This window comes from Oryzias melastigma, linkage group LG19 (genome assembly GCF_002922805.2).
Source record: "Oryzias melastigma strain HK-1 linkage group LG19, ASM292280v2, whole genome shotgun sequence".
Taxonomy (NCBI): Eukaryota; Metazoa; Chordata; class Actinopteri; order Beloniformes; family Adrianichthyidae; genus Oryzias; species Oryzias melastigma.
Genome location: NC_050530.1, coordinates 1,152,695 through 1,164,582, shown reverse-complemented (window position 1 = coordinate 1,164,582; position 11,888 = coordinate 1,152,695). Strand labels below are relative to the sequence as shown.

The 11,888-nt window shown below is 37.8% G+C and overlaps 1 protein-coding gene across 1 annotated transcript in view; it reads right to left on the bottom strand.

The window, feature by feature from the left end:
• Positions 1-11,888, bottom strand: part of snx29 (sorting nexin 29) — a 192,181-nt gene that overhangs the window by 25,393 nt on the left and 154,900 nt on the right. The gene's annotated exons all lie outside the window — the stretch shown is intronic.

The window sequence follows — 11,888 nt, the reverse complement described above, 5'->3', positions numbered from 1 at the left end:
ACATAAATACATATATATGTAACACACACACATATATATATATATATTGCATATATATGTAACACACATATACATATATCATATACTATATATATATATATATATATATTTATATTTATATATATATACAGAATATCTATTTGAAAACAGATTGGAAACCAAAATGCAGTGTCTCTGTAAACATCAGGCATCAGGCAGGAATTTCCGCGGCTCATTCTGTCAGTAAATATGAGTCACTGAGTCCATTTCAATAAACCCTTTCCATGTAATGAGTCCTGACACTATCTTCAGCGGAGCTACTTCTCAAGACACTTTGAGTCACTGGGATGTTTAGCGATTTACAGATTGACCAGCTGGACTTTACTCATGAGGTATAGATTATGTTGGGCCGCGGTTTTTAACTGGTAATTTGCAAAAGAACCACAATTAAACGCATACTTCAACTTCAATCACTTAAATCTGACAACAGTGTCTAATAGCCTGAAAAAATGTTAACCTAATACAAGCTTAACATGCTTTCAATTTTTACATTGATTAATTATCTGTCAAATTTTCAAAAGCCTATGGACACATATCAATATTTTTGTATCAAAATAGTTTTAATAACAGAATACAGTCTTACAGATAAAAGCTGTAAAATGGTAAAGTCCACTAAAGGCGGCGCTTTCATCACTCTCTTGTTCTGAAGCAGTGAGATGTGTTAACGCTGTCCTAAAAACCAGACATCAGCAGTGACCTCAGAGGAGCCGTTCCCCCTGGACATCAGGAAAAGCCTGTAAAGCCATGTCCGACCAATTTGGAGCCCATCATTCTGCTGTGAGAACCATGTTTCACCTGGGGAGGTCTTACAAGACAAGAATTTTGCAATTGTCAGGACTTTGGGGTCCAAAAAAAGTTCACACCGAAGGGCGGATCTGAGGAGTCATTAGAACAACGGATACAAGCAGAGAGCTGCAGGTTAGTCAGATCTGAAAGTTCATGAATGAGAAAGTTACTGAACGACAATGTTTGTGTGGAAAAATCAAATCATCTCTCCGTTAAAAAAAGTAAATAAATAGAATAGCAGCAAGAATCTATCATTTAAATAGATTAAAGTCAAACCAGATTCATTTTTTAAATGTGAAGCAAATACAGAAAAACTTGTATTTGTTTTGTGTGTCTACAAAAATAACATCATTACAGAGTAGCATGACATCACCGTTATCAAATTAATATGAAATTTAAATCTTGTAATTGTAATCCAAAAAATTAAATTACAAGATGAATGTAAGAAGAGGATGAGGAAAGCATGACAACATACATGTGCGGGTATGAACGAGTTTAGGAGGATGGGTAGTACCAACTTTGAGATTTGTTCTGGAGAAAAACATACAGAGAAAGTCTATGATACAGAGAGAGGAGCAGTGAGTTGGATGAGGAATTACCGTATTTTCCGGACTATAAGTCGCGGTTTTTTTCATAGATTGAATGTCCCTGCGACTTATACTCCAGTGCGACTTATATACGAATTTTTAATGATGAGATATGGACCATAAGTCTAGAGTGCCCTCTTATGGTGATCTATGCAATTACTTTATTTACTTTAGTTATTCAGACGTGACACAGAGGACGAAGAATTTAAGGGATTTAGTGATATGGAGTGAGATTGCGTGCAATTAATTACAGTAAAGATACAAAGTTGATGAGTTCTTGAGGCTATAGTTAAATAAAACTGTTATGTTATATAAATGCTACACCTTTTCGTTTTTTCATGATGCTAATATGTGAATATGTGTTGACACATATTCAGCCTGTTTTCTATTCACTTATGAATGTTATAACTTACCTTCCAGGATGATGTAATATCGTTTTTTTCAACCAGTTTGTAAAATAAATTACTTGAAAAAAATGCGACTTATACTCCGGTGCGACTTATGTATGGTTTTATCTTCTTCATTATGCATTTTTTGGCCCCTGCGACTTATACTCCGGTGCGACTTATAGTCCGAAAAATACATTCAGGACAAATGAGAGCTGGAAGACAGTGGTGAGATGTTCTATAGGTGTGATGGAGGAGTTGAGACCAACAGTAAATGGTAAATTAAATGGTATTTTAAATTGTAAATGGTGTATACCTGTATAGCGCTTTTCTACCTTTCTGGAAGGCACAAAGCGCTTTACAGTCACAGACCTTTTCACACACTGGTGATGGCTCCACTGCTGAACGCTGGTCCCATCCCACCAGAGGCAAAGTTGGGTTCAGTGTCTTACCAAAGGACACTTCGACACATGGCCGCCGCCCCATTCTAACCTTAAAATGACTGCAAAAAGATTTTTTTTAGGTATTTTATTTAAATTTGTGACAACGTGGTGGAGTAAAAGATCAAAATACAAATTTGGAAAAAAACAACATCAGAGTAGGGATGGGGGGAATTTAATGATTTTAAAGAGTGAAATGAAGCAGAAAATATATAGAAAGGAGAATCTAAGAAGGAACATTTTAACTATTAAACTATTTTCCATTCAATTTTATTTCTATAGCCCAACATCACAAAGAAAATTTGCCTCATTGGGCTTCATCCTAGTAATTTTACAGATGCAGAAGTTAGTTATAAAATATGAAAAATAGCTAAAAACTAAACAGACTAAATAAACTGGTTACCCCTGCCCTTAGACCCTCCCTCTCGGTAAGAAAAAACTCCTAAAAAACCTGAGTCAGGAAAAAAGACGAAACCTTAGGGATTCCCACATGAGGGAGAGATCCTATCCCAGGACGGACAGGCGATACCAGAACTATTAAAGAAAGATTAGCTTCTACAACGTATTTAAATAGAGTTCATTCAGATGGAGCTGTCTTTTTTAATAAACTTTTGCTTCATCTTCTGGACAAAAACAAGCACTAATAGGGAAACTTTCCCACTAAACTGATGCTTCGTTAGCTTTTCCTGACGATCATTTTTCTCAAAAAGGAAAGCTGTTACCATGACAACGCGATGCACAGCTTTTTAAATAGTCCGCTTTTTGTAAAAAAAAGGTTTAAATTTAAAAATAATTTGATTTAATATTTATGTTTTGTGTAAATAACCATGGTATGTGTGGGATAGTGCCCTTCAAGTGTGTATTAACACGGAAGTAACCATCCAACGAAAAAATTAGATTAACGAGATTAAAAAAATGATGTTTGTAATTATTTAATTGCAATAATTTGACACCCGTAGTTATTAAATGTTTTCTCATAATCGTCACATACTAAACACCAAAATAACATCTGATTTTTTTATTGTTTTATTCAGGATGATTTTAAAGCATGCCCATGACAGCTGAAGAAAATAAAACATTTACCGATAAATAAAAGTTTCCATACTGTGCAGCGGACTCCTCAAGCCGCCCTTCAATGGCTGTCCAGCCGATCTAAGTGAGCTCCAGCAGGGCTGAGCTGTGACTGGGAGGGAGGAAAGGTGTCCAATCGCCGGCGTGGAAACTGCCAGAGCCGTCAGTCAGATCAGGTGAAGCGCAGATAATCTCACTAAAGAGCGTGAGTGCAGCTCAGCTGTCACATGTGAAAGGTAGGTGTGAAATGTTCTTCCAGAAGTTTCCTTGCAACACAAATCTGCAGCATGGCAGATGCTCTCTGACAACTTCCGCTGCCTCTCTCGGAGTTGTCAGTTGTTATGCAAAGTGTTTGTGAGCGCGGTAACAGGCATGAAAGCCCTCCTCGCGTGGTACAGTAGCAGCGGCGCGCCCGTGAACGTCTCCTCTGCCGCCTGATAACCACTGACAGCGTGTTTCAAGCTTACCAGAGCAACCGCAGGGAAACAGATATTCAGGATGAAGCTAAGAAGCTTCTGGAAGTCTCACCTCTTTATCAGCCACCAACAACAAAGAAAGGCCAACAGTCTGCATGTGAGCATATTAATGCAGGCCAACGTGTGTCACACACAGATGAAGGTTTTTATGTTTCTGAAATGAACGACTGAAGAGACAGCTCCAGATTTCACCTATTTGGTCATTTTTGATTAAAACTCTAACAAATGTAGGAAATATGATTTAAAAAAAACAGAAAATTGTGTAGTTTTCTAGGACATAGTTTCTGCAGAGTCCAATAGAAGAGTTCAACAGAAATACACCTTTGAGTTGTTGAGAGCTCTCTGTTTACACTCTCCAGCTAGCTTAAAGCCCCTAGCACCCCCAGCTTAACGTTGCCAAAAAAATGAACATGATTAGTCGACTAATCAACGACTTATTGACTATCAACAAATTTAATAGTCGATTAGTTGTTGCGTTATGTTATATGGAGTCAGAGTGTAGGAAAGTTGAAAACTATAATGGCATTCTGCTAGCTTTTTAAAATATTTTTACATTTATTAGGGTTTTTTAGGCTATTTTGGAATTTAGCCAATATTTCAGCTGCATGCAGCTGTTTTGGCTAACCTTTTACAGTTTTGGTTTTAAACCAGACATCAGCTCGGTCGAGCTATTTGGATCTATTTTTCCATTTTGCTCCTGAGTGATGGGTTTTTATACTAAATGAAGGCTTTTTAATACTTTTATATTATGTTACATGAAGGTTTTTTACTATTTTTATAGTGTGCTACACTTTTACACCTTTTTATTAACAAATTGATGATTGCTACATTGACCCACATGGAGCCCCAGACCAGTTCAAACCAGTAAGGGAAGCTTCCACGACCTAATCAGTACTTTTCCACTCAAAAACAAAGCTATGAATTATCTTGCTGGCAGGAGCAGGAAATCTACTGACCAATCACGACGTAGGTTTGATGTCTGTCCTGACAAACATTAGCCTGAAGCCACACATGACCCGTCTCGAGGACTATATTTGTGGAGTCCATTTTACTGGTTTTTGTCTTTCCATGGTGGAGATCCAGAATACTCTGTATGACTCTGTTTCAACTTTTATTAAAAGGACTAAGGGACAATCGAAATTCTTCCCTTTTGCCTAACCCTACATTTAAAGGGGCGTTTGTAGTGCTAGGGTAATCTGGTAGAGATTGTTTTTTAAGAGCTAACCATCCAAACGGAGGGATACGGAGCCCTCCGTCTTGAGGAGGAGAAGTGTTTTTCTTCACGTTGGTGCGCTCTGAAGCACAGATGTTTACATTTCAATGTAAATAATGACTTCTTGTTGTAGCATGACCTTTTTAAAGTTATAAAGCTGCTGTTATGTACATTCAAGCGCTGAAGGCTCAGTGCTAATGCTAGCTGACTGGTGATGTCATCGAGTGGAAGTGACGTCTGAATTTTAAGATACTGTAATTCCATAAATCTCCGTTTGGAGGGATACATGTAGGGATAAGGAGAAGGGAAGGATTCAGATTGGGTCTAAATTTCAATTGAGTTTTTTGGTCACTTTCTTCCTCATCAATGAACACACGGAGGTCGGCGGTTGTAACCTCACGAGTCCCAATGATTTGAATAAAAAATACTCTAAAATGCAATTTTAAGCTTCATCTTCTTTAAATATGACCCCCACTGTCAGAAAATGCTACAAGAACATGTTAAAAACCAACTCTAAAAACACCTTATTCATTAACTGTGTTTTTTTTCTATTGTAGAATCGTTCCCAGTGATCTTTTATTTATGATTCTGAAGTTTTTGCCAAAATCAAAAACCGTTTGTCATCTTAAGACATATTTTATACACAGTAGTTCATTAGAAATGAAATTCTGGGTTGTGGGCGGGACTGCTGACACAGAGCAAGCCCCTCCCCCTCCCTGTTACTGGAACCTCTGTTAGCGCTCACGCTTATAGCCTCAAGCTAACATTATCGGTGCAAAAATAATGAACAAAATAACAAAAATGAGCAACAACAGATCAATCCAGTCGTACAGTTTTAGTCAGAAGTGCAATTCGCTACAGCACGAGTGTTGACCGCTCATCCTGTCTCGAACAGGGCGGGGAAGAGCGATGGGGGAGGGGAGACCTTGGCCTCGCCCATTTCAGTAGCTAAATCATTTCAAACGTGATTTGATTTAAGAAATACTCAGAGAAACAGTTGGAATTGTAAGTTATTTTTTAAATGTCTACTATGAGAAAAAGAACACGTTAAAAACACGAAAAAGACGATTTTTGTTGCTAATTTCAGAATATCATATGACACATATTAAATGATACGGGCAAAAATTTCAATTTCAATTAAAAATGAAATAAAACGCACAAAATATATTTAAAATCTTAATTTTCTTTAAATATGACCATCATCAGAAAAATGCTACCAAAAGACACAACTTTTGCGGGGGTCTTTAAAAACTGACTGAAACGTTAGTCATTTTCACCCCAAAATGTACGATTTTCAGATAATTCTTTCTCCCAGTAAAAGTTCTTGCAATATAAAGAACTAAAATAACAAATAAAAAAGAAGGACAAAGTGTGAACAGCTCATTAGGTTGACATGATGAAATGAAAGAAAGAAGAAATGAAGCTTGCTTGCCTGAAAATTGTGAAGTATGCTCCTCTCTTTTATACCAAATACTTTAATTTCAGACCAGACAGATGGTGAGATTTCATTTCTTTCTCAGCAGCATATTTCACAGAAAACATCTAATTTTAGCACAATGCAGCAGGAGAGAGTCCAGATCATACCGGAAAGAGAAAATCCACAGAGAACTCCTGAAGAAGAAAACTTTTGGTCCTCGCTGAACAAGTTAAACCGCATGGAGGTTTGAAAGCAGCTAAGAGGAAACCGAACCTCTAAAGTCAGAACTTAATGCAGCTAAAGGTGGACTAAAGGAAGCAAAAAACCAAATAGTGATTTACTTTGAAAAAAATGAAGTCAAAAGTTTTCATGCAGAGACAGAAACAAACACAACTGGACTGAAATAACAGGGAAACTCGGCACTGCGGGCCTGCTGATCGCTAACACAACCACACACGCAGAAGACACACACCAAAACAAAACACACACAGCTAGCACTGCAGAGAAGCACTTTCATGGGAGAAAAACAGTTTGAGTCACACAGAGAAATGCACATCACCACACAATAACAAAGAGATGAGCACATTTGAGGCTGAACAGGTGAACTGCTGATCAGATTTTAGCCAAAAATGGTGGTTAAAGTATCAAACTGCAAATTTGTCACAATTGATTGATTTGGATTTGATGTATTAAAAATGTATTTCTAAAGCTCTCCTATAAAGTGAAATGTTGGATACAAGTAGGGGTGTGTATTGGCAAGAACTTGTCGATACAATACGTATTTTGATGCCATTCAATTTTGAGTTTACACATTTAGACACATTTGTTTAAAAATACATAATGTATTTATGTTTGGAATGTTTTCATATTAATCTGATACAGTTCACACACTGTTAAATGTATTAGTGAAATGATAGCAACAAAGTTACGTGGATTCTCAAACGGAGAAGGAGCAACAATTGTTCTGCTTCTCCTGGGGGGGCGTTTCACTTTGGCCACTAGGTGGCGATCACGCTATAGCATTATTCCAGAAGATGGAGAAAGTATGAGCAAAAACTTTATACCACAAATGGTTATTTTAAAAATATTTCCTTGAAAGAGTTTGGAAAATTCCTGCCTGTGAGGTTCCTCAGCGAGGCGACCGAGCCTCAACAACTTGGGGGCTCGTCCGGGATAAAGATCAATGTATGTTAAGGTCGACCAGCGTTAGCATTAGCCATCCTATTGGACATCCCATTATACATTAGCATCAAGCTACTAGACTTTAGCATTATGAGTTACATCGATCTCCACTTTTGATGATTATTGATCAGTTTAGCTTAGATCGATTGATATCGATTTTATCAACCTAGCCCTACTTGAATGTAGTCAAGATGCTTTATTACGGAACACGTATTCCACTGCTCATCGCCACAACATCATTTTTTTTCAGAGACTTGTACACATCACTCATCAGGTTGATGAATCTGAATCTTTTGCTGTGAAGTTCAACAGAACTTGACTTGGTCTTCAGTATTTTGACTGGAGCTCTGAGCACGGAGCACGTTTGGTCTCACTCGTTCTTCCATGAGTTACGGAGCCGGAAAAATCCACGTTTTTAGACGGTACCAGAACCAACTTGGCACTTCAGTGTTCATCTTTAGTTAAAACTGAGTTGTCTCATTTTGCTAAATAATAATACAACCGCGAGGCTCATGAGTTCACACTTGGTTCACATTTATCACAAGACGGGTCTCATGAGATCTTGTTCTTTTGGTGAGGAGCCGCCCAAAGAGACCCAGTGTGCTGCCAACTAAGATCGAACTACATGATTGATTAAATCATTATTAAATAGAGCTGTCAGGCGATTAAATTTTTTAATCGCGATTAATTGCATTTTGTTCCGAGTTAACTCGTGATTAATCACAAATTAAAATGTGGCCTTTTTTTAAGGAAAAAAATATGTGCTTCGTGGAATTTAGCAGTTCTACGTTAATTATGAAAACAGGAATGGCAAAATTAATAGTTTTCATCAGAAATACTTTATTTTGTAACATTGTATTGAGATAAACTTCCCTAACAATAAAAGGCTGTAACATAAAATGCCTAACAAAAGCCCAAGTCCAAGTGAAGGGCATTTTAAATTCAAAACTTCAATCAACGTTCAGTAAAATAAAATAAAAAACATCAAAAATAACATTTCCATAACACTTTCATGTTCATTTTTTGTCAGGACCAAATCTTTTCCTCCTCTGCTGAACTACAGTAATAAATGAAATAGAGATTTATCATTTCTAATTAACTTTTGTTTTTTAAAACATTAAAGACTGAGAAAAGCGGGATACACTGTGGATAGTTTGACAGTCTGTTACTGCCGCCGCGTTCTCTGGCTGCAGCTCGATGCAGCGACGTGTTCAGCGGAGCTCACGCCATGAATATGGCGGCAGACAGACCGCTATGCTGGGGCTGGATCACGCTTAAACCTCCAGAACATTTAAAACGTCCCCCGGTCCGCTTGCTGTTCGGAACGTCGGGGGTCCGCAGCTCTCGGGACGCGGCGCCGGACGCGAGCCGGTATCACCAGACGTGGTACTGGACGCGAACCGGAGCCGGGTTAGGGTGCAGGAGCTCTCCAGGTCCTAGCGCCGGCCGTTTTTAGCTAGCAGCTCGGTGTTTGGAGACCCGCCCGTGATCTAGTGAGAGAGCAGCCGGTGAGTTGGAGGGCGGGACGCCCGCGCGCGGTATGGAAAGGCACGTATGAGAATATCCGCGATTAATGCGTCAAAAAATTGTCGGCATCAAGCACATGTCAGATTAATGCGTTTTTAACGCGACAAATCTGACAGCCCTATTATTAAATATCACCTTTGGAAGTATCGCCAAATGAAGTATCGCGATATTTTACTGAACTGATATTTTGTTCAAAAGATGTTTATTGTTATATAAAATGTTTCTAATGAAACGTAATTAATTGGGATCAAATTAATAGCGATTTGACATAATTTGTTGCGATTAATCGCGATTAATAGTGATTAATCACAACCCAAAAGTGTTTAATCTGAATAATTATTTGAATGTATTGACAGCACTAAATTACACACGAAAAAAATAAATAAATAAAACTGGAGACCTGCGCTATAGTGAAGGAATGCTCTCATTCTAAAACTGCATTTCTTTACGAACTATTCATTTATTTTATTATTTAAATTATTTAAGAACACTTAAGACACAGAACTTGTTTCATACAAACAGATTATTCCTTTAACAAATAATTAGGTAGTAAAGAGTAAAGAGGATCTACAGGAACGTAACAAAGATTAGGGCACAACAACATACAGAAGTAGGACAACAGAAAGCAGAACCATCTGGGACAGACAGCTTTCATTATTTATCAGCTGTGCTGTAAAGCAAACTGCTGAACATGTGACTGTGTGCAGAAGTGAACCATCTCTGTGCACATTTGCTGGAACAGATCTCTTCACATCCGCTCCCACTTCCAGTTCGTGACATAACTTTGAGCCCAAGAAGAACCGTTTTTGTCTAGTTCTGTTATTGCAGAGTCCCACCAAAAAAATAAATACGTTTAGGTGAAGAAATGAACAAAAAAAGGATGGGAGTGGTTAAGGAAACCCATACAGAGGGAGACTTTGTTTGTGGTGTTCCACAGGGCTCTTAACTTGCACTTCCCTTTTTTAATCTAATACATTAGGACAATATAACATAATTTTTTATTTCTTTGAGTAAACATTTACTTATTTTACAACAGTTTTCTTAAATAATTACTTTTTACAGTATTTTTATCCCAGAAGAACGCGGACCGCCTTATTAAAAAAGAAAACGGCACATTTTCTGCTCTATTTCTGAGGAAAATCAAAGCTATTTTCTCAGGAAATCCTGTGGGACTTTTGGAAACAACTAAAAGCATGAAGTCCAGTAAACCTGTGGTGTGATGAGCTCAAGGATAGCCACCTTTGATGTCCGCTTGGCGCTCTATTAAACCAAAACACACTTCCTCTCCTCTCACAAACCCAAAGCAGCGCTCGGTCCAGCTCCTCACCGTGAAGGCTGAGCATCTTTGAAGGTGTGAAGTCAAACCGGCTTTATCTGTGGCCTCTTCGCGTCTAAGAAGTGGGTCGGAGCCAAATCATGTCCCAAAGGTGGGAGGGAGGAAGAGCAGAAGGAGGTTTTTCAGAGATAGATGTGGTACGAGACACCGGGTCTGACTTCAGTTCCATCTCGTGAAGATGCTATCGCTTTAATTACACCGTTAAAACACACTATTCCTTTAGTCTTCTTTAAGAGCAGATCAAGGATATGTTTCCATCGATGTTCTCATCTCACACTGCTCCCTTGTAATGTCATGATTTGGTCTGAAACCATAGCAACCGTGCGATGACCGTGACTGTTCCAGGACGGGACAAATCTCAGTGTTTCATCTGCAGCAGTGCGAGCTGTCAGGTTTGATGGCGCATTGAAGGTCTGTCTGAAATAAACATGAAATACAGCTTTCCTGGGAGGCGAAGTGTCTGTGTGTTTTATGCTGTTTTTTTAATTTATTTTAGTCAGTTTGTTTTAGCAAAAAAAAAAAAAAAAAAAACACCTAAATTGTGGTCATTGCCTTTTGGAGGACCCACACAAGGCTGAGAAGTCTTTATTTGTTTGTAGTTTCAACTGGGATATAAATGAAGCTGTAGATTGTACAAAAAACAAAAACAAACAAACAAAAAAAAAAAACCTCAAAGCAGCGAATGGCGCTCTATCCTCCATGGAAGGGGGGTCAAACTCAATCGCCCAGGGGCCAAAATCCAAAATATATCTTCGGTCATGGAGTGAACAGGATAAACATTTATTAAACACACTAAAACGACATTTTTAAAACGGTACTTTTTAACATAATTATGAACTAGATGTATAGCATTACTTACAATAATTCTAGTGTGAAGGATGTAAGCTGAATGTGGCCGCTGAAGATGCTGAAATTGATAGTTAAAAACACTGAAGCTATCAGCTGAAAATGCTGCAGCTGATATCCAGCTAAAACATTAGCTAAATGCCAAATTAGCCTAAAAAAATAAAATAAAAAATAACAGTTTAGCCAAAACCGCTAGCATGTAGCTGAAAAAATAGCTAAACTCCAAAATAGCCTAAGAAAACTTTGAAAAGCCTAAATTAGCATGTTAGCCTAACTCTAAAATATAGCCTAAAAAAAACTAAATTAGCCAAAACAGCTAGTATGTACATATTAGCCTAACTCCAAAACAGCCTAAAAAACTGAAACAGCCTAAATTACCTAAAACGACTATCATGTTAATGTTAGCTTAACTGCAAAATAGCCTTAAAAAAATTAAGCTAGCTAAAACAGGTAGTTTGTAAATATTAGCCCAACTCCAAAAGAGCCTAAAAAACTGAAGAAAAGCCTAAATTAGCAAAAACAGCTAGCGTGTAGTTGAAATATAAACTCTAAAATAGGCTAAAAAATCTTAGTAAATGCCTA